The following is a 22,163-nucleotide window of genomic DNA, read 5'->3' on the forward strand; positions in this document are numbered from 1 at the left end:
GCTTTTCTCTGCTCCTCTCCTTCCCAGCTCATCCCTCCTTCTCTAGTGGCCTTTCTCCAGCTTTCCTTCTCTCCCTGGGGCAGCACGGGACACTGAGCTGGGGGCCTGAGGGAGGGCGAGGAAGGAGGGCAGTGCTGGGGGTGACGGCGTGGCTGCGTCCTTGTCTTCGGCCGCTGGGCGGCAGGTTCATCCCCCTGCACGCTGGGGGCAGGCAGGGATGCTAAAACCTCACGGTCTAAGGGCTGTGCGCCCGGCCTGAGGCTGTAAGGCCGCTGACAGTACAAGGCAGGCTTAGATGTCCCCTTGGCCGAGCATCCTGGGACACAAAGCTCTGGCAGAGCAGAACCGAAAGAAGACTCCCAGGGGAGGCACCGAGCCAGGAGGTGTGCTCTGAGCTGAGGACCACAGCGCATCAGTGGCCCATGAAGTCAAGTGAGTGGGACACAAACAAGGTCTTCAGAGTGACGACAGAGACAAGTCAGGTGCCCCTGCGGCTGGAGGGAGTGCTGTGGGGTGAGCCTGTCCCCGTTATGTCTAAAGGTAAGTGTGTGCATCTGTACTGGCCACGCAACATGCGTCTTTTTTGAGGATCACGGTGAAAACAGTTTGAGTCCCTGACACAGAAGGATCGGCTAAGATCTGGGGAAGAGGTGGCAGGCGATGTCAGAGAGCTGTTTTGCACGGAACGTCCTGTCTGAATCTGTAAACGTTGGCCTGACGCTCACTCATCACCCTTCCCAAACCACCGGCCCCACCACCACACCCACTCCCCGAGCTCTCTTCCCTCTGACTCGCACTCAGCTCCACTGGGTGGGGCACGGCCACATCATCCCAGCCCAACCACAAGCTCTCCGTGGGCAGCGGGCAAACTCTCACCCCTTTCTTAGCAGCTGGCAGCCCAGGCCCTGCACTGGGGGAGCTCAGCCGTAGGGGGCAGGCCCAGGTTTGTGGAGGAAGTAGGGCAACGGGGTCCCTTTAGAATCTGACCCGGCAGTGTTTACTGAAGGCTCCCGGTGTGTGTGCCAGGCACGGGGCTGGCGCTGTCACAAGCACTGTATTTACTTTTCCCGATTTTAAGGGTGAAGTTGAGCTTTGCCCAACAGGGAAGCAGCAGAGAACCGAATGCGAGTCCACTTTCCTTATTAACTAAGTCGTTCCCGCCTCCATTTACTCTTCCAACCGACACCCAACAGAGGCCGGCCACAGGCCTGGCCTTGCGCCCAGCAGTGAAGACACACCGAGATGGGCAGTCCCTGACCTCGGGTGAGAGCGGACAGACACATAGCATGTGAATCCGGTAAGTGCTCAGAGAAGGGCTGGAGAGACGGGGGCTGGATTTGAGACGCGTCTCGTGATTATACGGGAGAGGCCGGAGGACTAGTGATTTTTATATTTTACTTAAATTCAAGTCTACAGTGTTGGGTTTTCTCTTTCTGTCATTTCCTTTTTTTAAACAGTGAGCGGGTACACGTTACTTTTATCATTTTGAAAAGGATGCCGTGGCTGGCGGCGCCAGATGCTGCGAAGGTGAGCAGGATGAGGCTGGAGAACAGGGGTCTGCGACCATCGGGGGCCGGTCGGTCTGCGTGGCAGGCGGTGAGGAAGGGGGCAGGGCTGCTGGGGGGCAGTGCACAGAAGCCGAGTCTGGCCAACCTTCCGTCTGACAAGCTCCAAGCTCTTTACAGACGTTCATTCACGGCTCCGAGCAGCAAGGAGGAGTGAGCAGTGACCTGAGGCTCACTTTACAGATCAGAAATCTGAGACACAGGCAGGAAAACACTTTGTGCAAGAGCCAAGGAGGATCTGACCACCAACCGCAGCGAAGTCCCGGCTCCCGGGGAGGCAGTCGCAGGGAGGAGGCGGGCGCTGGCCGCAGTCTGGGGCTGGAGGCTGGGAGGCAGGGCGGAGGACGCTGAGATGGCGGGGTGTGCCCCTGGGTAGGCGGTGGTAGGTGTGTAGGGGAGAGAGCAAGGTGGGCCAGGCCACGGTCTGTGAGTCACCCCACACTCCCTCCAACCCCAGGATCTCACTGCTGGGAACCAGGCAAAGCCCAGACCGCCCCAGCACCCGCCTCATTGAGTCACTGCCTCAGTTGAGGACTTGCTACTCAGGAACCTGTTTAAACAAAAAGGAAAGATGTCACCCCTCCTGAAATAATGGGAAGGACTGTCACACTCTCCATGTCTGGCTGGGAACACCCCTCACCTCTCCACCGCCTCCCCGGACTCGATCTCCCTCCCCGGCTCTGTCCCAGCCTCTCTTCCTGAGGCTTTTTGGTCACTTCCTCTCCTTCTCCCACTGGTTTCTCCCCCTCCTGCTGACCCCTTGCACCCATGTCTTGGCCTCGTACCCTGATGCCATCTTCCAAGTCACTGGGAGCAGAGCCCCAGGGCTGGGCCACCATGTCCTCCATGTGAGGGAGGCCCCGCGCTGCAGCTCCGGTGCGTGAGGGTGGCTGCAGGCAGAGGGGCAGGACAGGGGCCTGCCAGCGACAGCTGCTGCGGCCAGAGCCCTGACGAGGACAGGGCAGGGGTGCTGGGGGCCCGCTCAGGACGCAGGCAGCCCCGTGGACAGGTGGCTTACACAGGGCGGGCCAGCTGGGCCCGTGCCCTGAGGGCATGTGATGGCCATAAACAGGTTCATCTGCCCGGACCGGATCTCCCCTCCTGGAAGGACACCCAAGCCTCACCCTGTGTGTCTGGTTTATCCTGAAACCCAGCAAGATGCTCAGGTTCCTCCTCTCCTTGGCCTTTGCTCTCGGCCTCTGGGGAGGCCTCAGTCCCTCCTGGGGTGGGACAAGGTGTGTGACCGAGGCAGCAAGGAACCCCAGCCGGCTGAGGACTACTTGCCGGCTCCCTCTGCCCTTGGTCAATCCTCACACCCACACAGTGTGCCTCTGCCCTGTGACCTGCTTCCTTGACTCAAGTCACCTGCTTGGACCTTAACTTTTTAGCCTCCCCACACCTGAGCTAAACATACAAGGGTCAGAAAGACCACAGCCAGGCAGGCAACTCCCATGACGCCGGCCCCACCAACTCGAGCCTCCTGGAGGGAGAACACCAGTCCCAGCCCCCAAAACGTCCTGTCCTCAGATTTCACATTGTTGGGGTCTTGGGGCTCTGATCAGAGCACCCCTACCAGATTCTGCGTCTTCTCACCACATCAAAGCTCTGTTGCTGGGTCCCTGGATTCACTGACTTGCCATTTATTTGTGTCCCCAGCTCCGCTGTCCAGGGGACACCACTGCTGAGGTGCCGCACAGGCAGGGCAACACGCGCCCGGCCGTCCAGCGGCTGGGAGGGGCCTCTTCAAGGACGGACTTGGGAACATCCAGGCAGTTTTAAGTGTTGCCTACACTGCTGTTTGGGATCTTCTAACCCAGCCCCACACACTCGCCTTCCCTCGGTTTGTTATTTCAATCAGGAAATTTTCTTCTTCCATCAGTGCCACCGCAGCCACGCCTGCCTCTCCACCCCACCCCGGCCTGCGGTCTCACACGTGTAGGGAACCTTGCTTCCTGAGAGCCCATCAAAAACCAGCAACAGGAGTGTGGACAGAACAAGAACAAAACACGAGGACTTGGGGGGAGGGCCTAGCTCAAGTGGTAGAGCTGCATGCTTAGCACGCACGAGGTCCTGGGTTCAATCCCCAGTGCCGCCTCTAAATATAATAAATAAATAATAAGCCTAATAACTTCCTCCCTCCAAAAAACAGGGACTGTATCAAGAACAAAATAAAATCAGGAAGTCAGCGTTAAGTGGGGCCACAGATGCAGCTATTAAAGTTCACCACGGCCCGAGTGCGTGTGTGCCGGGGAGAGGCACTGGTTTGGAGCCTCAGCAGAGTGTGGCCTCGTAGTGACCTGCAGTCTGCAGTGTCTAGTCTTTGGGTGGCAGTTGGACTTGGGTGGAAAGGGCGGCGGGGGAGCTGGGGAGGACAGTGGCTCATTCAAACCCACCTGTCAGTGTGAGCAGCGTAACGGCTGGAACCAGAAGAGCCATCAAACAGGAGGAAAAGCGATCTCTCTCCGGGTCAGCTGAGGGGCACCGCCAAGGTGTTAACAAGCCCAGGAAGAAGCTCCGAGGACTCGACCGGTGGCCAGGGTGGGGGGCGGGGGGCACGCACAACACTGGAGGAGGAGAGGCAGGCCTGCTCATTGTTTGGTCGCTGCCCAGGAAACCTGGGGTGGGCGCCCAGGTGGAGGGGGCAGGCGGGAAGGGACGAAGAAGCCCAGCGCCCAGGGTGGTGGTGGGGCTGAGGATCACAGGGACTGGACGGTAGGAAGCGCTTGGGGCAGGAACCGCAGACACTGCAGATGGCTGCCCTGCTGAGCCCGAGCGGAGCGACAGGGGATGCCGGGCAAGCTCTACCAAGAACAGCTCGGCAAGACACCGGCCTTGGGAACGCTCGAGATGAGAACAGGAAGAATAAAAGGTCTGCTTCCCAGTGTGGGGACCAGGGGAGATGTGAGGATGGAGGTGGGAGGCCAAGCATGGCACGAAGAGGCCACAGCCGGGCTCTGGGCTCTGGGCTCTGGGCTCGAGGAGAATGAACAGACGCGGTTCCTCGAAAGAAAAGAGAGTTACCATGCGACCCAGCAATTCCACTCGCAGGCGTACACCCAAGAGAACTGGGAACAGGGGTCAAGACAAGTATTTCTGCCCCGACGTTCACAGCAGCACGGGAGACAACAGCCCCAGGCGGATGCAGCCCAAGTGTGTCCACAGATGGACAGACAAACAACTCGTGGTCTGTCCCATAGGATGGAATATTATTCAGCCACAGAAAGGAACAGAGCGCTGATAACACGCTACAATGTGGACGAATCTTGAAACCGTTACGCTCAGTGAAACAAGCCAGTCGTAAAAGGTCACACAGTCCCTGAATCTGTTTATACAAACGATCCACAGTAGGTAAGTCCACTGAGACAGAAGCAGATTAGAGGCCAACAGGGCCGGGGGTAAGAGGAACAGAGGGTGACTACCTGAGGGATGCAGAGCCTCCTTTGGGAGCAATGAACTGTTCTGGGATTGGATAGAGGTGATGGTTGCACAACACTGCGGATGTACTAAATGTCACTGAACTGTACATTTAAAAAGGTCAGTGTTATATGAATTCACCTCAATTAAAAGGAAAATGAATGAAGGCAGTCATGGAGTCTCAGGAACAAGGCCAAGAGACACCAGAAGAAAAGACAGGAACCAGAGGTGGTCAAGGGGCCAAGTTACCACTGTTTGCTTTCCGGGTCCACCGCCTGAGAGCCTTTTCTCTGCCACAGTCCTGGACAGGTGACGTGTGACATCCACGGGCACAAGAGCTCTCAAGGAGCCAACAAACTCCCACCTTTCCTCCACACCTCAGGGAAGCGCACTGGAACACCAGCAAGGGAAAAGGCCACGATCCGGCTTTAACTTACAGGTACACATATAAACAAAGTATACGCTGCCAGTCAAGTGTGACAATGTATTCATGATTTTAAAATACACATCTTCATGAACATTGATATTTTTGTGATTCTTAGTAACCGAGCAGCCCCGGCTTCCATCATTTCATGGGAATACAACTCAGAAAAGATAAGGAAATTCCCCAAAGGCAAGACTTAGCCCCCAGCCGCTCTAGCAGTCAGGACCACCATTAGCCTACCCGGTGCCTTTGTGCCCTTCCTCCAGGCGTGCAGCTTGCTAAGCGGAGCTCACGCTAGATTTTGGTCTCCACTCACTCCCCGGAAGGGAAGCATTTGTGCAGTATACCACCTGCACAACTGTACACAACACCCCCGAGCACAGGCTGGAAATACAGTGCGTACTTCCCAGAGCTGACATTAGAGGTGATCCCATGTCACCGAAGGCACGTTTCAGGTCTAGGTGACTCTTCAGTTCCTTATTTCAGCTGGTGCATTTGGGGAGGGTGCACCGGTCAACCGAACCAGGTTAGCCACGAAAGTGAAGGTGATTAAGGCAAAGTCCCAGGAATTCGGAAGGAAATGAGGAACCCCAAAGAGGGTGGCTGGAAGCCTCCCCAGTAAGGTGAGCACCTAAGCCAAAACCACTTCAGAAGAGCAGTACATTAAAGTAACTAGGAGCGCGGATCCTGAAGTCAGGCAGACCTGGATCCAAAGCCTGACTGTTAACAGTCGGCCTGTGAACTCGGGGCAAGGCACTGAACCTTTCTGAACCTCAGTTTACTCATCTGTAAAAGAAAAATAATACCCACTTCACAAGGGGGCTTTCAAGATTTAAATGAGGGGAGGGGCAAGGTAGGGGCAGGGGAGTAAGAAGTACGAATGTCTGTGCATAAAATAAATCAGCCGCAAGGGTGTAGGGCACAGACAGGGAACGGAGCCAATGCTTCATCTTAAGTATGAAAGGAGCATAACCTTTACAAATTGTGAATTGCTATGTTGTACACCTGAAACATATAATCTGGTACAGCAACTATACCTCAGTTAAAAAAAAAGTCTTAGACATCAAGAGACAAAAGACAGAACAACGGGGGGATGTTGTAAATGAGCTATTGCACAGAAAATGCTTCACAAACGGCATTTCCTACCAGCCCTCCGGCACCGCGCTTCTGCCCGCGCCTGGAGCTAACACTCCAGGTCTCCCGTCCACCCCCGATCCCCTAAGCCCTAACCAAAGGGGCGGGGGGGGGGGCACTTTCACAGTAGTCCCAAACTAAGTGAAGTCCGGGTCTACATCCTGTAAGTGCTCTGGTTAACGACTCTCGCTTATGGAGGAACAGACACCCCAGGCCGCCCAACACCAGGCTGCAGCCTCTGTTCCAGTTCAGGGTCCCACACCTGCCCTCAGGGGCCAGCTGCAGCTTTCGGTGTTGGTGCCACTTGCTCATTGACGTGGCTGGTGACCAGGGACCGATTTGTGGCGCTTCCTTTCTCCCTGTCTTCCTGCCTCAGCTTCCAATACTACTCATGGGTTTCTGAGGCCAGGAAAGCCACAGCCCTCAAGCCGTCCAGGTCACACCGGCATGTTGGCCTCCAAGCCCTGAGCTGTGGTCCCTTCCAGTCCCGCAGGGCTGCTATGGAGCAGTGGGAAATGGGAGGCAGGGAGACGCAGAGCCCAAGGACTCCTGAACCCCCGGCTCTCAAATGAACGCAGCCCTTGAACGCAAAGGGCTGGCTGTTCGGAAGGCTGGAGCCGCCGTGTGAGCCCGCTGACTGACGGCGCTAAGGTTCCTCCCGCTTTCAAGTAGGAACAGTAGGCCCTTTCCTAGAGATGACCCTGCCCACAGGTGGAGTGACCGGTGGAGAAGTGCAGTCCAGCTGCCCGACACGGGCGCTGCGGCGGCGGGGCCGGCGGTTCCCGGAGATGCAGAAGGCCCGCCGCCCACCTCTACCGCCACTGCTACTTTTACTGTTTTTTAAACTTCTTCCAAATCTTGACGACTCAAGTTTTAACGAGATAGAAAATGCACTCGAGGCGATGTTAAAAGCTCAAAGAGAAAGGCAGGAAACACTAAGGAAAGTGGCTGAGATAATGACACAGTTTTTAAAGTCTTGACAGACAGAGTGCAGAATTACTGAAAGCTTTCCCTCCATGATCAAAACAACATCGCATCTCAACGTTGCACTGAAGGTCTTAGCAACCACAGTAAATCAGGGAAAAAAAAACAGGCACAATGACAGGAAAGGAATGAATAAAACTGCCCGTATTCTTAATTCAAAGATTATGCCCTTAGAAAACCTAAAGCAATTGACAAGCCATTAGAATTAATGAATTAATCAGCAGGGCTGCAAGATACAGGGTCAAAATACAAAAATCAACCTTATTTTCTACATACTATCAATAAACAATAAGAAATTGAAAATAAAATTTAAAATAGCAATATTTACAGAGCATCATAAAACCTCTAATATATTGGATTAAATTTAATGAAGTATGTACATGGACTTGACATTGAAAACCACAAACCACTGTTGAGAGAAATTAAAGAAGGCCTACACAACTGAGAGAAATATTCCATTTTTATGACTTGGAAGACTCAGTAGTGGGGGGTGTCCATTCTCCCCAATTTCATTTCATTCAAAATCCCAGCAGACTTTTTCTAGAACGTAATGAGCTAAAATGATTCTAAAAATGTTTGGAAGGCGAAAGGGCCGTAAATTGCCAGGACAATCACAGAGAAGAAGGGAGCTAGAAGGCTTACTTACACTGTAAGATCTCATAATTCACAGTAAAGCAACAGCAACTAAGACAGCGTGATCTGGGCACCACATTTGGACTGTCTGAATAGTCCAGCAGAGAGTCTGGAAACACACACACACAACTGATCTTCAATAAAGACTCGATGCAATTCAACTGGGAAAGGAAAATAAGGAAATCCTTTCAACAGTTAGAACACGTAGATATTTGCATGGGAAAAATTAACCTTAATCCATATCTCACACCATATAAAAAAATTAATTCAAAATAGATCACAGACCTAAAGTGAAAAACTAACTTTCTAGAAGAAAATATACCCAGAAGATTATTTCTTCATAACCTTGGGATAGGCAAAGACTTACTACACGAGACGTAAAGGGCACTACTGATAAAAGAAGAACAATTAATTGGACCTCATCAAAACTAAAAACTGCTCATTAAAACACAAAGAAAAAGCCTGACAGTGTGGGGAAAATGTGTTCGACAAAGGACTCACATCCAGAATATAAAAAAATTCCTACAAGTCAGTAAGAAGACAACTCAATTTAAAAATGACCTAAGATTTAAATAATTCATGAAGATATAGGAAGAGCCAACAAGCAAACAGCAAGCTCCTCACCTCACTGGTCACCCAGGAAATGCAAAATAAAAGCATGAGATACCACCTCCTACCCACTTGAATTATTAAAATTAAAAGACTGGTAACACCAAATGTCGCAAGGATGCGGATGAACTGTGACGCTTACACCTTGGTAGTGAGAACATAAAACGACACAGGGGAGGGTGTAGCTCAGTGGTACAGTGTGTGCTTAGCATGCACGAGGCCCTGGGTTCAACCCCCAGTGCCTCTCTGTGTATAAAAATAAATCTGGCTACCTCTCCCCTCCTGCCCTGCACACCCCGCTGCCCCGGCCGAAGAAGTAAAATGATACAGATACTATGAAAACAGCTTGGTAGTTTCTTACAAAAGGTAAACACATACCTACCCTATGACTCAGCAATCTGCTCTTACATACCCAAGAGAAACGAAAGCCTATGTGTATACAAAGTGTTGTACAAGAAAGTTTATAGCAGTTTGACTCATAATAGGCTAAACTGGAAAGAACCCAAACTCCCATCAAGAGAAGAATGGATAAATAAATTGAGGCTTAGCCAAAATACAGAATACTACTCATCAATTAAAAAAAAACAAAAACAAACTTTGATGTAAGTGCACAAATCTGAAAGCCATTTCTAGTGAAAGGGCCCAGACACAAGAGTCCATTACCGTATGACTCTATTCATATGCAGATCTTGATGGGGTCATGTCTTGATAAACCCGTGGTAAGTTGAAAATATCATAAATCAAAGACGCATTTAACACACCTGACCTACCACATATTATAGCTTAGCCTAGTCTACCTTAAACTCAGTGCTCAGAACACTTACATCAGCCTACAGTTGGGCAAAATCATCCACCACAAAGCCTATTTTTTAATAGTGTTGACTATCTCATGCAATTTATTGGGGACTGTACTGACAGTGAGAAACAATGATCGTCTGGTCCAGGATGGTTCTAAGTGTATCGGCTGTTCATCCTCGTGATCTCGGAGCTGCCCAGCATCACGAGAGAGGCTTGGAGCACATATCGCTACCCTTGGAAAAGATCAAAATTCAAAGTATGGTTTCTACTGAATATCTATCACTTTTGCACCATCATGAAGTCAAAAAATTAAGTCAAACCATCATAAGTCTGGAACGTCTGCATGAAGTTCAAGGACAGGCAAAGCGCATCTGTTAGAGAAATCAGGATAGTGGTTGCCTGGGAGGAACTGACTGAAAAAGGGCTTTATTCACTGCCCTAAAACTCCTCTGCGCTCTGCTTACTCATGCCTCCCTCTGCCCTAACCCCTGGCAATTACCGAATTGTTTTTACTGTCTCCACAATTTCACCTTTTCCAGAATGTCAAATAGTTGGAATCATACAGCATGTGGCCTTTTCAGACTGGCTCCCTTCACTTAACAATTCACATTTAAGGTTCCTCCATGTCTTTCACAGCTTGACAGCTCACTGCTTCTTAGTACACTGCCTGGATGCACCAGTGTACTGACCTATTCACCTGCTGAAGGACATTTGATTGCTTCCAAGTTTTGGTAATTACAAATAAAGCTGCTATAAAAAGCTGTGTGCAGTTTTTGGTGTGGACACAATTTTTCAGCTCCTTTGGGTAAATACCAAGGAGAAGGATTGCTGGAGTAGATAGTAAGAGTATGTTTAGTTTTGTAAGAAACAGCCAAACTGTCTTCCAAAGTGGCTCTTCTATTTTGCATTCCCACCAGCAATGAATGAGAGTTTCTGCTGCTCCACATGCTCACCAGCATTTGGTGTTCTCAGTGTTTTGTGATTTTGGCTATTCTTACAGGCATGTAGTGGTATCTCACTGTCGTGTTAACTTGCGATTCCCTAACATCATATGATGTTGAACATATTTTTCATATGCTTACTTGTCATCTGGATGTCTTCTTTGATGAGGTGTCTCTTTGGGTCTTTTGCCCATTTTTAATCAGGCTATTCTTTCTCTTACTGTTGATGAATTACAGTCCAATGTCAGGTGTCTCTTGCAAACATCTTCTCCCAGTCTGTGGCTTGTCTTTGCATTCTGTCGACCCCGATTTTTTGCAGAGCAGAAAATTTCAACTGCACTGAAGTCAAGTTTATCAGTTCTTTCTGCCTTTGGTGTTACATCTGAAGCCACCGCTGCACCCACGGTGAGACGGTTTTCTCCTATGTTATGTCCCAGGAGGTTCATAGCTTTGTGTTTTGGATTTTGTGATCCATGTTGAGCTGATTTCTGTGAAAGGTGTAAGGTCTGTCCTAGATTCGTGTTTTTGTTTTGTTTTTTTTTCTTGCACGCGGATGTCCAGTTGTTCCAGCACCATTTGTTGAAAAGACTATCTTTGCTCCATTGTGTTAGCTCTGCTCCTTTGTCAAAGACCAGTTGACTAAATGTGGTTCTGTTTCTGGGCTCTCTGTTCTCTTCTTTTGATTTATTTGGTGACTTCTTTGTCGATACCACATTTTCTCGATTACTACTGTAGACTGACAGTAAGTCTTGAAGTTGGGTAGTGTCAGTCCTCCAACTTCACTCTTCTCCTTTAACACTGAGTTGATTATTATGAGTTTTTTGCTTCTCCATATAAACTTCATTTTTTTTTTTTGGTGGGGGGAGGTAATTAGGGTTATTTATTTATTTATTTTTAGAGGAGGTACCAGGGATTGAACCCAGGACCTCGTGCATGCTAAGCATGCACTCTACCGCTTGAGCTATACCCCCCCACCTCGCCTCTCCATATAAACTTTAGAATCTTGTTAATTTCCATAAAATAACTTGCTGAGATTTTTCACTGGGATTGCATTGAATCTATACATCAAGTTGGGAAGAGCTGACATCTTGACAGTCCTGAGCCTTTCTATCCATGAACTTGGAATCGCTCGCCATTTATTTAGTTCTTCTTTGATGTATTTCATCAGTTTTGTAGTTTCCCTCGTAATTCTTGCACATATTTTATTAGACACAAGTATTTCATTTGGGTGGAGTGTTTTAATATAAATGGTAATGTGTTTTTAATTTCTTTTCTTTCTTTTTTCTTTTTTTCTTTCTTAGCAGGGGAAGGTAATTAAGTTTATTTGTTTTCAGAGGAGGTACTGGGGATTGAACCCAGGACCTCGTGCATGTTAGGCAAGTGCTCTACCACTGAGCTATATCCTCCCCGCAATGTGTTTTTAATTCCAAATTCCTTGTTCATTACTGGTATATGGGAAAGAGGCTGAACTTTTGTGTATTAATCTTGTACCCTGTAACATTGCTATACTTGCTTGTTAGTTCCAGTTTTGGGGGATTTGTTCATTTTTGTCAATTCTTTCACATTTTCTACATAGGTGGCCTTATCACCTGTGAACAAAGATGGTTCTGTTTCTTTCTTCCCCACCTGTGTACCTTTTATTTCCTTTTCTTATCCTATTGCATTAGCTAGGACTTGCAGTATAACGTTATCTGTGAAACATAAGAGATTTTATTTTACTTTCATGTATTCATTCTCCAGTGCTCTTCCTTTCTTTATATAGATCTAAGTTTCTGACCTATATAGTTTTCCTTCTCTCTGAAGAAATTCTTTTAACATTTTTTGCAAGTATACTGGTAATAAATTGCCTTAATTTTTGTTTGTCTGAGAAAGCTTTTCTTTCTTACTTTTGAAGGATATTTCACAGGGTACAGAATTCTAGGTTGGTGATTTTATCCTCTAAACACTTTAAATACTTCACTCTCTTCTTACTGGCATGGTTTCTGAGATGTCAGATGTATTTCTTATCTTTGCTTCTCTTTAAGTGAGATGTTTCCCAACCTGTCACCCCCAGCTTCTTTCAGGGTTTTTTCTTTAATTTTTTTAAGTTTAAATCTGACTGAGAGAAGGGGATTTATCTTGCTTGGTGTTGTCCGAGCTTCCTGGATCTGCAGTTTGATTTCTGACATTAATTTGGGGAAATTCTCAGTCATTATTGCTTCAAATATCTCTTCTGTTCCTTCCTCTCTTTACACGTTATACCTTTTGCAGTTGTCCCACAGTTTTTGGGTAGTCTGCTCTGGTTCCTCCCTGCCTCGTCTTTCAGTTTTGGAAGTTTCTATCACCATCTCCTCAAGCTCAGAGATTCTTTCCTTGGCATGTCCAGGTTACTAACGAGCCCACCAAAGGCAGTCGTCATGTCTGTTGCTATGGTTTTAATCTCCACCATTTTTTTAATTCTTAGAATTTCCATCTCTCTCCTTACATTATCCATATGTTTTTGCATGCTGTCTACTTTTTCTGTTAAAGCTCTTAGCCTATTAATCACAGATTTAAAGTTTCCTGGTCTGGTAACTCCAACATTTCCACCATTGTCTGACTCTGGTTGTGATAGTCAGTCTCCTCCAACCGTGTTTTACGTCTGGTAAACCTCTACTGAAAGGCAGACAGGATATGCTGGGTAGACGTGCTGCACTGCAGTAAGAGGTCTTTAGGGATGGGACAGTGAGGTGCGGGGGAGGGGAGTGTTCTCCAGTCCCACGACGAGGTCTCAGTCCACTGGTGAGCTGCTGCCTGGGACCCCTACTTCACCGTGCTTCGCACTCCCTGCCCTTTGGTGGACAGCATGGCTAGAGTGGGCTGGAGTTGGGTATCTCCCTTCCCCCAGGTAGGCCAGGCTCTGGTAAAACAGCTCCTCCTAGGGCAGACCTTGTTAAGATGAACAGAGGGTACAGCTTAGCATGCATGAGGTCCTGGGTTCAATCCCCAGTACCACCATTTAAAAAAAATTTATATATATATAAATAAACCTATAAATATACATATATATATATATACCTAATTACTCACCCAAAAAAGAACAAAATGCTCTGGCACATTTCAAAGTGAGTCCTTTCCCTTCCCCCTGCCAGAAGCATGAGGGAATTTCCCCCAGTATTCACTGTAGGCGAATGAGGACCTGGTAGAGCTCCGGGAGGTAAAAACTCACGGAAGTGTAAGGCTCCCCTCCATCCCACCCCCCCCCATGACTGGGCCCCCTGAAGATTTTGGTTTTTTGTTTTGTTTTACTGAGATGTAATTGGCATAATTAAAGTCTACAGCATGTTGATCTGACGCATTTACGTAGTGCAATAGCATTACCACCATAGTGTTAGCCAACACCTCTACCACGTCATATAACTATCATTTCTTTTTTTGCGGTGGGAGCAATTATGATCTAGTCTCTCAACAACTTTGATGTTTATAACTCACTATTGTTGACCATAATCACGGCGCTACACATCAGGACTCCCCCCTGAAGTTTTCAGCCCTCAGACGTGTCCACACCGAGCCTCACGGGTTACGTTGTCCCACCCTGATGCTGGTTCCCATGGAGGCTTCTGCTCCAGTGCGCTTTGTTTTCAAATTAACTCTATTTAAGTATAATTTATATACAATAAAATGGACCAATTTAAGTAAACAGTTCCATGAGTGCTGACAAAGGCATACGCTTGCATAACCTCCATCCTTTGCCTCAGTTATTAAGCTTCCTGGATGATCCAGCTTGAAGCCAGGGCTGGGAACCACTGCTCTGCTGTTCTCGGTTGCCAGCTGAGGGCTTTGGGACTGCAATTCTGAAGTTATTCATTCATTTCTGGGACTTGGTTTCTTCACATCTCTTGTGCCTGGACAGAATAGCTGTGAACACCACCCCAACACAAGACTCCCAATTTGCTGATTCCTCATATTACAGAATCAGGCTCAAAGTGGAGACAGAAAATTTACTTAAATGGTCATTTCACCTACCCTTCACATACCTGTTGAGCAGCTACCCACTGCCCAGAGCTGGCTCCTCCCTCCCCGTCTCTCAACTTTAGCTGCCCTGGGACTGCAAGGACCTCTTTTCTCTCCTTGCCCCTCCCAGGGAAAGCAGCGGCTCCTCTCCCATCAGGGCGTGATGGAGAGCCTGGCCGGGGCCTCTGTCTTCATCCTCCCTCCCCTCCACTCGTCTAAGTTCTCTGCATCTTTTCAGTCCCAGTTCAAACCCCGCCTCCACCACAAAGCCTTCCTCCCCCAGCTAGATTTCACCTCTCTTACTTCTCCCAGGCACCTGAGCACATGATCACGCTCCAGGTGCCCGGAGCACTCACCTTCCTCTAGTTTCAAACAGTCGAACTCAATTAAATATGGAACCAGTTGAAGGCTTTCTTTGAAGGAGGCATAGTGCTAGGCTGTGGGCAACAGCACAATGGTGACTAAGACACAAAACACATGGTCCCTGCCCTCACGTGACAGACTCTAAACCAGTGTAATAAGCTTTACCCAAGGTGAGAGGGTTTCTGGGTGCTGGGGAGAACGTGTCAAGGGGAGGCACTATTTCTGTTGTGCACATCCACCTGTGCAAGAACACAGACATAGCCCTTGGAATGCCAACTGCATGGAGTTCACACTGCCTTGTGTCCCCTGCATTTCCCCCACACACAGCATGAGCAACTCTTCACTGGCTGGACCCGAACTCATAGAACAGGTACCACTGCACAGCTATGGGGCCATTACAGGGGCAATAATTTAGCATCCCCCAACACCAAGCTGCTTTTTTTTTTTTTTTTCATTTTCTCTCCTTTCCTGTTCCTTGTCCCATTTCCGGTCTTCCCTGGCCTAATCCTGGACTGGCCTGGGGCCCGGGGCAGTCTGGTCCCTGCTCAGCTGTGGACTCCCTTTCCTCTTCACCACCCTTTGTTTCTTAGCTCATCCTGTCTGGAGAGAAAGGACAGACCTAAGGTGGCCTGCCTTGGCTACCTGTTGGAATCACCTGGGAAGCAGGCGGTTTCCCCGCCCCACAAATCTAGTTGATTGACTTGAAGCCAGGTCTTGGGATGGACAGCTCTTCAAGCTCCCCAGGTGATTCAAACGTGCAGCTAGATGGAAAACCACTGGGACAGACTAAGGATTTCAAAGCCTCCACCTTCTCAGCTGAGGGGGATGGTCCCCAGAGATAACCACCAGACCTGGCCCGGGGTCAACAGGATGGCATGGCTCGCGCTCGGGGTGGGCCAAGGATTGGGACCTCCTATCTGTAGCATCTCGGCTCTGGAGTGGATGCCAGGACAAAGTTGAAGCCAGCCTCCTGGAGCAGGCGGGGAGACGAGCGGCTGGTTAACGAGGAAAGCTGAGAGCAAGGAGACAGACTGCCGGTGAAACAGGGGTCGCGCGCTCTCGGTGGGGTGGGGGGAAGATCAGGGGAGGCGCCAACCGACGCAGTGTTAGTTCTCAACAAGTGTCAGCTTTCACACTCAAATCCGCTGCATGAAAAGGAGCAGCAAGTAAAAAGAGTTCCACTCTCCAGACTGGGAAGCAGAAGTTCGCATAAGTTTAGCGAGACGAAGTGCCTTTCCTGCCCTTCACCTCCACCCCCCACCCCACGGGCCAGCTGCCTGTGAAATCAGCTCGTGGAATGACAAGGATGTCCACACTCAGACTGACTGCAGAGGTGAAACCCCGAACGAGGCAAGCAACCCCTTGAACTTCGGTTTTCTCACCTGTAAAGTGGAAACTATATAAAGGCTTCTTCCCCCGACAGAGGCATTGTGCAGACAAAACGAGCGTGCTGCGAAGGACACAGGAGGCTGTGATTACGGCGGCTCGGCCTTAGCACGTCTCCCCTGTCACGGATAACTCATCCACTTGTCTCTCGCCTCCTTACCTACCAGCCCAGGCCATTTTCCTCTAGTTTGTAAACTCCCTGTATTTTTCAGTTACTTTTTAAAAGAATCAGATCGTACATACACAGGAATATATGCAAATGGTTTAAAGACTAACACCTGTGCCCCATCCGTCAGCCCAAGGAGCAGGCACAACCAGCTCCTCTGAAGCCCCTTGTGCCTCCGTCCAGTCACCCTCCATCCCTCTCCCCAAATAACTGCTTCCTGAACTTTGTTTCCTTGATTTTCTTTTTATCAAAAACAGACGAGCCCTGGCAACTACTTTTTCATCTCTGTATCTTCGGAATAGTGAACTTTACAGGTAGCAACGGTTGGATAAATGAAGGAGTGACTGTCCTAGCAGGACTAGAACTGTTAACCCTTGGGCCAGTTTCTCCGGTCCTCAGTTTCCTCAATTGTAAAAGGAGGGACACGCTCGATGGGTCCCCTTCCAGCACATCTACGGTTAACCCAGGAGGTTTCCCTAGGGCAAGGACTCGGCTGGAGAGCCATATCACAGCTGACAACCAGCATGCCCTGGCCCACGAGTGGGCTTCACACGGTAACACAGGTGCCAAGTACCGACCCCTTGAGTTCCTGGGGCAGCAGAACCCTAGGGCTGGCTGCATCCAACCACAAATACACTTAACTCTTTACCCCCATAAGTGATGCAAATATCTTCTCTTGTTGTTTTCTATGTGTGCCAACAGGAAAAAGGTTGGAGAAGCACTATATTCGACTATTAGCTTGGTGGCGAGTGGGAGCTGGATTTGGACCCAGGACAGTGTGGGGATTCTCTCTCCTCCCTGCCGCCCCGTTCAAAGGTCCGCTGGCCCACTATCCAGGTGCCATACCGGTAGTTTCTGACATATAGGGCCACCTAGAGAGATGCAAGACTGAAACATCCTGAAGCAGGAGGAGAAGGGAAGGCTTGGAGGAAGTGGCGGCTTCGAGGCCCCACCCCTGTGCAGAGGGACCCCTGTCCCAGGTCCTCCCTGCAGCTGGGACAGAGGCAGGAATGCGTCCTGAGAGCAGACCTGCAGGGCCGGGGCCGGGGCTCCCCGCAGGCGGCCCAGCCCAGCTGCCGGGCCAGCCACAGCTGTTGGCAGGGAGTCTCCAGGTCTAAAATTAGCCTCCAGCTCTCCACCCAGGCAGTTCCACCACGCACTCTGGCAGACGGGCCCTGCGGTGAGGTAATGACTGGGCGCCTGTGTGCCTCGGGGCAACGGGGGTAAAGGAGGCAGCACCCGTGAGGGTCAGCCTGGGGCTGGGACGGGGACGGAAGCAGGAGCTTGTGTGTGTGGAGCCTGCGTCCTGCTTTGCGTCTGCGTCCCGTGGGGACACCCTGTCCTGTGCTCCAGGCACAGCGCGGAAGGGGACACAAACTTCTCCTGAGAACTTCAGACGTGCCAGGTTCTCAGTCTGCCACCACAGCCCCGTGGGGTCAGCAACATCACTCCCCTCGCACAGAAGCCACGGGGATGCTCCCCAAGTCAGGGGCCCTGGGAGGGCATGCTTTCAGAGGGGCAGCCTCCCCCTGGAGGGGCAGCTCTGGAGGCAGAGCCCAAGCCCGTGACTCACTGACCCCTACCTCCAGATCCCTCCGCTTCTGATGGTCTGGTCAGGAAGCCAGTGGCCAGAGCTGCCAAAATAGGCGGCCAACCCCGTGGCCAACCCCGGGCAGAAGTCTCTCCTCCCCTGGGCTGAGCACACTGAGGTATTTATGTGAGGGCTGCCCGCAGGCAGGGAGGGGCTGGGGGTGAGGCTCCAAGGTGGGGACTTGTCAGAAGTGCAGTGGCGAGTCGGAGGGCTCCAGAAAGAGGAGCATGGTCACCGGGCCTGCAGAAGGGACCCCAAGGCCACTCAGCCCCTCCGAGCCCATCTCCCCAAGGACCATGGCCCAGGGCTCATCCGACCTCACCCTCCCTCCCTGCCCCTGCCTGTGGAACCCATCCTCCCAGTCCCAGGTGAGGGGGAAGCGGAGAATGAAAGACAGAACCCCAGCGCTGGTGCAAATACCGCTCTCTTTGGGAATAATGTCAGAGCCAGAGGGAAGCCCACGCCCCAAGGAGCCGAGATGCCTCCACTTGCAGAGGAGGAAAGTCAGGCCCAGAGCGCAGGACTGACTTGCTCAGCCTCAGAGCCAGTTCTTAACCAGAACCAAGACCAGAACTCAGGTCCCCGACTCCAGCCCAGGGTTCTCACCCCTGAGGAAGTGCTTAAAAGGAAAGGCCATCCGAGTTCTCCTCTAGGCCTGGTTCTGTGACACGGCTTCCCCTCTCCTTCCGCTAAGACAGGTCTCAGTCCATCGCACAACAGATCATGCAAGCCACCAGTGACCTCCTGCTCCTCTGCCGGACGTGCCAGGTCTCCCCTTCGGAACCTCTCATCTGCACCTGACAGCTGCTTCCCTTTTGCTTGTCAAGACCCCGTAGCAGGCTGACCCCTCCCCGTATCTCCCTCACTGGCTAGTTCAAGGCGGCCCAAAGCCCCCCGCCCCCAGATGTATCCCCTTCTGGGGTGACCAGGCTCCACGTCTCGCTCCCCCACCCCAGCTCTGGCAGTCCAGGCAGCATCAGCTGGTCGAGGGGAGGGCTCTGGGCAGGACAGGACAGTGGCACCATCAAAGCACAGCCATGAAACCAAAGGCCCCGAGCAGAGGTTGCATGGCCCGGCGACAGTCTGGACCACATACCGTGGCCCGCTGGGCTCCTGAACCACCCCCATCTCCCACCTGTCCTGAGCATCAGAACCCTTCAGCGGGCCTCCCACCTCATCGGTGGGCTGCATGGGTTTGTCTGTGCCAGGCACCTCTTGCCTTCCTCTCTCCTCTAATACAGGAGCAGCAGGCCGTACAGGCTGTCTTCCCCGTGAACTCCAGGATCCAGCCCCTGCGGCCCCACCCCCGCCGGCCACAGCAGAGGACACCTTCCCAAGCAGGAGGAAAGGACCGACCCTCCTCTGGGAGAAGGAGCGACCTCTGACCCTAAAGTGCGCCTGCCGCCCAGGCTGCTCCAAGCTCCAGTGGGGGGGGGGGGGGTGTCCTGGGTGGAACAGGGACCATTTTTCTGTCTGACCGTCCACTCCCTCCCTCACATGACTGGTTCCTGGAGGCCCTGCCAGCTGGGGAAAGGGTTCACCATCCTGGAGCTTTCCAAACCTTCTCAGAGATCTAAAGGAGCAGAGAAGTATAGAAAAACCACTCTTTCTGGAGGATTTTTTCCCCCCTTGGTTTTAGAAGAAACAACTTTGGGGTTTTTTCCTGCCTCTCAGGCCTTCTAACATCTAAATATACCAAGCATAATCATTTCGAGCAAACCAAGTTATGTATAATATATGTTTATCTTGCTTAACTAACAGAAAACTACTTTACGGGTGCTAAAAATATTTCATGATTGTTTTCCTAAAAATATTACAGAACATTTTCATTTCCCAGAAACTGACCCCCCCAATTTTTGTATCAACAAGCACCTTAGGCCATTTATGCGCATTTCTTTTCCTCAAAGTGGTAAACATCAGGTTGCAACTGAATAGCTCTTGCTTCTGTAAACGTTCCCCCCCCCCAACAGTCGGGTGGCTTTTCTTGAGGAAAACAAGTAAAGCTTCACCATTGTAGACTGTTCCTACGCAAATATTTTTCCAATTTTCGTGCATCGGAGCAAAGTTGAATTCTTATTTGCCCTGCTAAATCAAGCTTGAATATTATTATTTTTTCACCTCCTCTCTGAGCTCTTCCCCAAACATGTTCCGAACCCACTTGTTGCTACCTACCTGCAACTTTTCTTCAGTTTGTCGTCCATTTCGTCTCTTACCCCCTCACAAAGAATTGCCAGTGATGGCCTTCCATAACCCAAGGGCCGGGGTTATGAAAATACCCGCCCTCGACAGCTTGTACCTTTCCGCAGAGATGAGGATAAAGGAGAAGATGACATGTTTTCAAATTTTGTTTGTATTTTTCTGTCAAAGGGTTTCATGATTCACGTGATCCAGGATTCTTCTGATTTAAAATCAGCTTCATCTATTCCCATTCCCCAGCCCTCCTCAACTCAAGGAGGTGAGAGGAAATCATAATTCCACTTGCTTTAGCAGAATGGGGTCTGTTCTGAGGGTGGGAGGGTGCGGGGTCAGGGGGTGCGAAGGGACCTGCCGGATGAGGAATGTCACATCTTGACTGCCCTTTGCAATATGAGGATTCAACATCCACAAGGGCTTCCTTACAGGTGACCTTCAGATACCAGCACCAGTGCAGCGTATCGCTGGAGGATTTCGGAAAACCCACAGATCGCCCCCAGCAGCAGCTGAGCTGGGCACATGGTCCACTCCCAGCTAAGCGGCAACAACTTCAGCTAGTTCATTGGCAAGAAAAGATAAACAGATCTGAGCACCAGTCCTCTACGTACTTGGTGCACACCAGGAGAAAACACTTCACAAAACTCACACATTAAAAGGAAGCTTCTCAGCAAACACAAAGGCACGGTGAGAGCACGCCCAGGGACCAGGAGTTCCGGCCCCAGCCCCGCTCCCGGGTGGCTTGCTTAAAACACTCTCGGCCTCAAATTCTTTACTGGTAAAATCAGAAGGCTGGGCAAACACTACCCTTTAAGAGGCAACTCCAATCAATCTGTAGTGACAGCCTGGCGAGCTGCGTTGAGAAAGACTGGGAGACTGTGCCGGGGCTCAGGGAAAGAATTTCCTCTTCTACTGGAGATGCCTGTCACCGACCTGGAAACAGAGGTGCAGGCATTTTCCATCTCAGAATTTAAAAATCCCTGTCCTGAGGTTCTTTGTGATGTGTAAAAGAAAACATCCCAAAATTAATCAAAAGAGAGACAAAGGAGCTTTCAAAGCTGACAAAGTGGTAATAAATAATCACAGCTAACGTTTATTCGACATTATGTGTCAGGAGCGGTTCTTGCTGCTGTCTATGTGTTATTTCACTTAAGCGTCACAACCAAACCCGACGAGGGGAGTGACACTACTGCTAACATTCCCATTTTACAGATGAGGACCTGGGGTGCACCGAGGTTCAGTAATCTGCTCACGGAGGCACAGTTTACTAAGCATAGGAGCCGGGATCCAAACTTAGGCAGTCTGACTTCAGAGACCTGCTCTCAGTCAGATGCCAGGAAGGAAGGGAGAAAAGGAGGCGCAAAGACACTGGCAGATGGTGGGCAGGACACCACGGCCACCTCAGAGGTCGAGGCAGAAACGGTGGCGGTGTCCACACAGGGGAAGCGTGGGCACGACCAAGGCCGTGTCGGCCGAATTCTCAGTTAACCACCTGCTCCTCCGAGCGCCGGTGCTCGTGGGGAGGGGGAAGCCAGTGCCATGAGCAGGCTCTTCGTGAGCAGGCTCTTCGGAGCCATCCCCGGCTTCTCCAACAACCTCACTGGAGGGCCCAAAGCCAACCCAGACGGAGTGGGAACAGAAGGAAACGTCAGCTGGGAGCTTCAGATAACTGAAGCTCGACAGCAGCTCCAAAAAGGGTGAAGAAACAGAGGGAGGCTTCGGGGGAAGATGGACTGAAAGGGCGGGCAGCGGTGGGCACGGCACGCAGAAGGAAGCCTGCGGAGCAGCCCTGCGGAGTCCGAGAGAGGACCCGCCTGAGGGAGGGGGACCCCAACTCTGGTGCTCCAGGGCCAGAGGCCACACTCTCGGGATGCGGACCCCCAGACCTTACACACGCTCTCTGCATCTCCCAGCAATGGGACTGCTTCTTGGCTCTCTTTCTCCCCACTGACTTCTGTCCCTGCATCTAAAGAAAAGGATTTAATCAGGCGGA

The 22,163-nt window shown here is 50.8% G+C and overlaps 1 protein-coding gene, 2 long non-coding RNA genes and 1 other non-coding gene across 8 annotated transcripts in view; 2 read left to right on the forward strand and 2 right to left on the reverse strand.

Moving 5' to 3' along the window:
• The window catches only part of B4GALNT3 (beta-1,4-N-acetyl-galactosaminyltransferase 3), a 79,096-nt gene that overhangs the window by 44,701 nt on the left and 12,232 nt on the right, over nucleotides 1–22,163 (reverse strand). The gene's annotated exons all lie outside the window — the stretch shown is intronic.
• LOC123619703 (uncharacterized) lies at nucleotides 930–3,963 on the forward strand. Its single transcript, XR_006728365.2, has 3 exons — nucleotides 930–1,297; nucleotides 1,458–1,527; nucleotides 3,445–3,963. It is a non-coding gene; the product is annotated as an uncharacterized LOC123619703 (long non-coding RNA).
• Nucleotides 11,837–11,909, reverse strand: TRNAV-AAC (transfer RNA valine (anticodon AAC)). Its single transcript has one exon. It is a non-coding gene; the product is annotated as a tRNA-Val (tRNA).
• Nucleotides 17,435–21,051, forward strand: LOC123619704 (uncharacterized). Its single transcript, XR_012504076.1, has 5 exons — nucleotides 17,435–17,574; nucleotides 17,979–18,098; nucleotides 18,679–19,372; nucleotides 20,348–20,435; nucleotides 20,602–21,051. It is a non-coding gene; the product is annotated as an uncharacterized LOC123619704 (long non-coding RNA).

The sequence above is a fragment of the Camelus bactrianus genome, chromosome 34 (genome assembly GCF_048773025.1).
Source record: "Camelus bactrianus isolate YW-2024 breed Bactrian camel chromosome 34, ASM4877302v1, whole genome shotgun sequence".
In the NCBI taxonomy this organism is placed as follows: Eukaryota; Metazoa; Chordata; class Mammalia; order Artiodactyla; family Camelidae; genus Camelus; species Camelus bactrianus.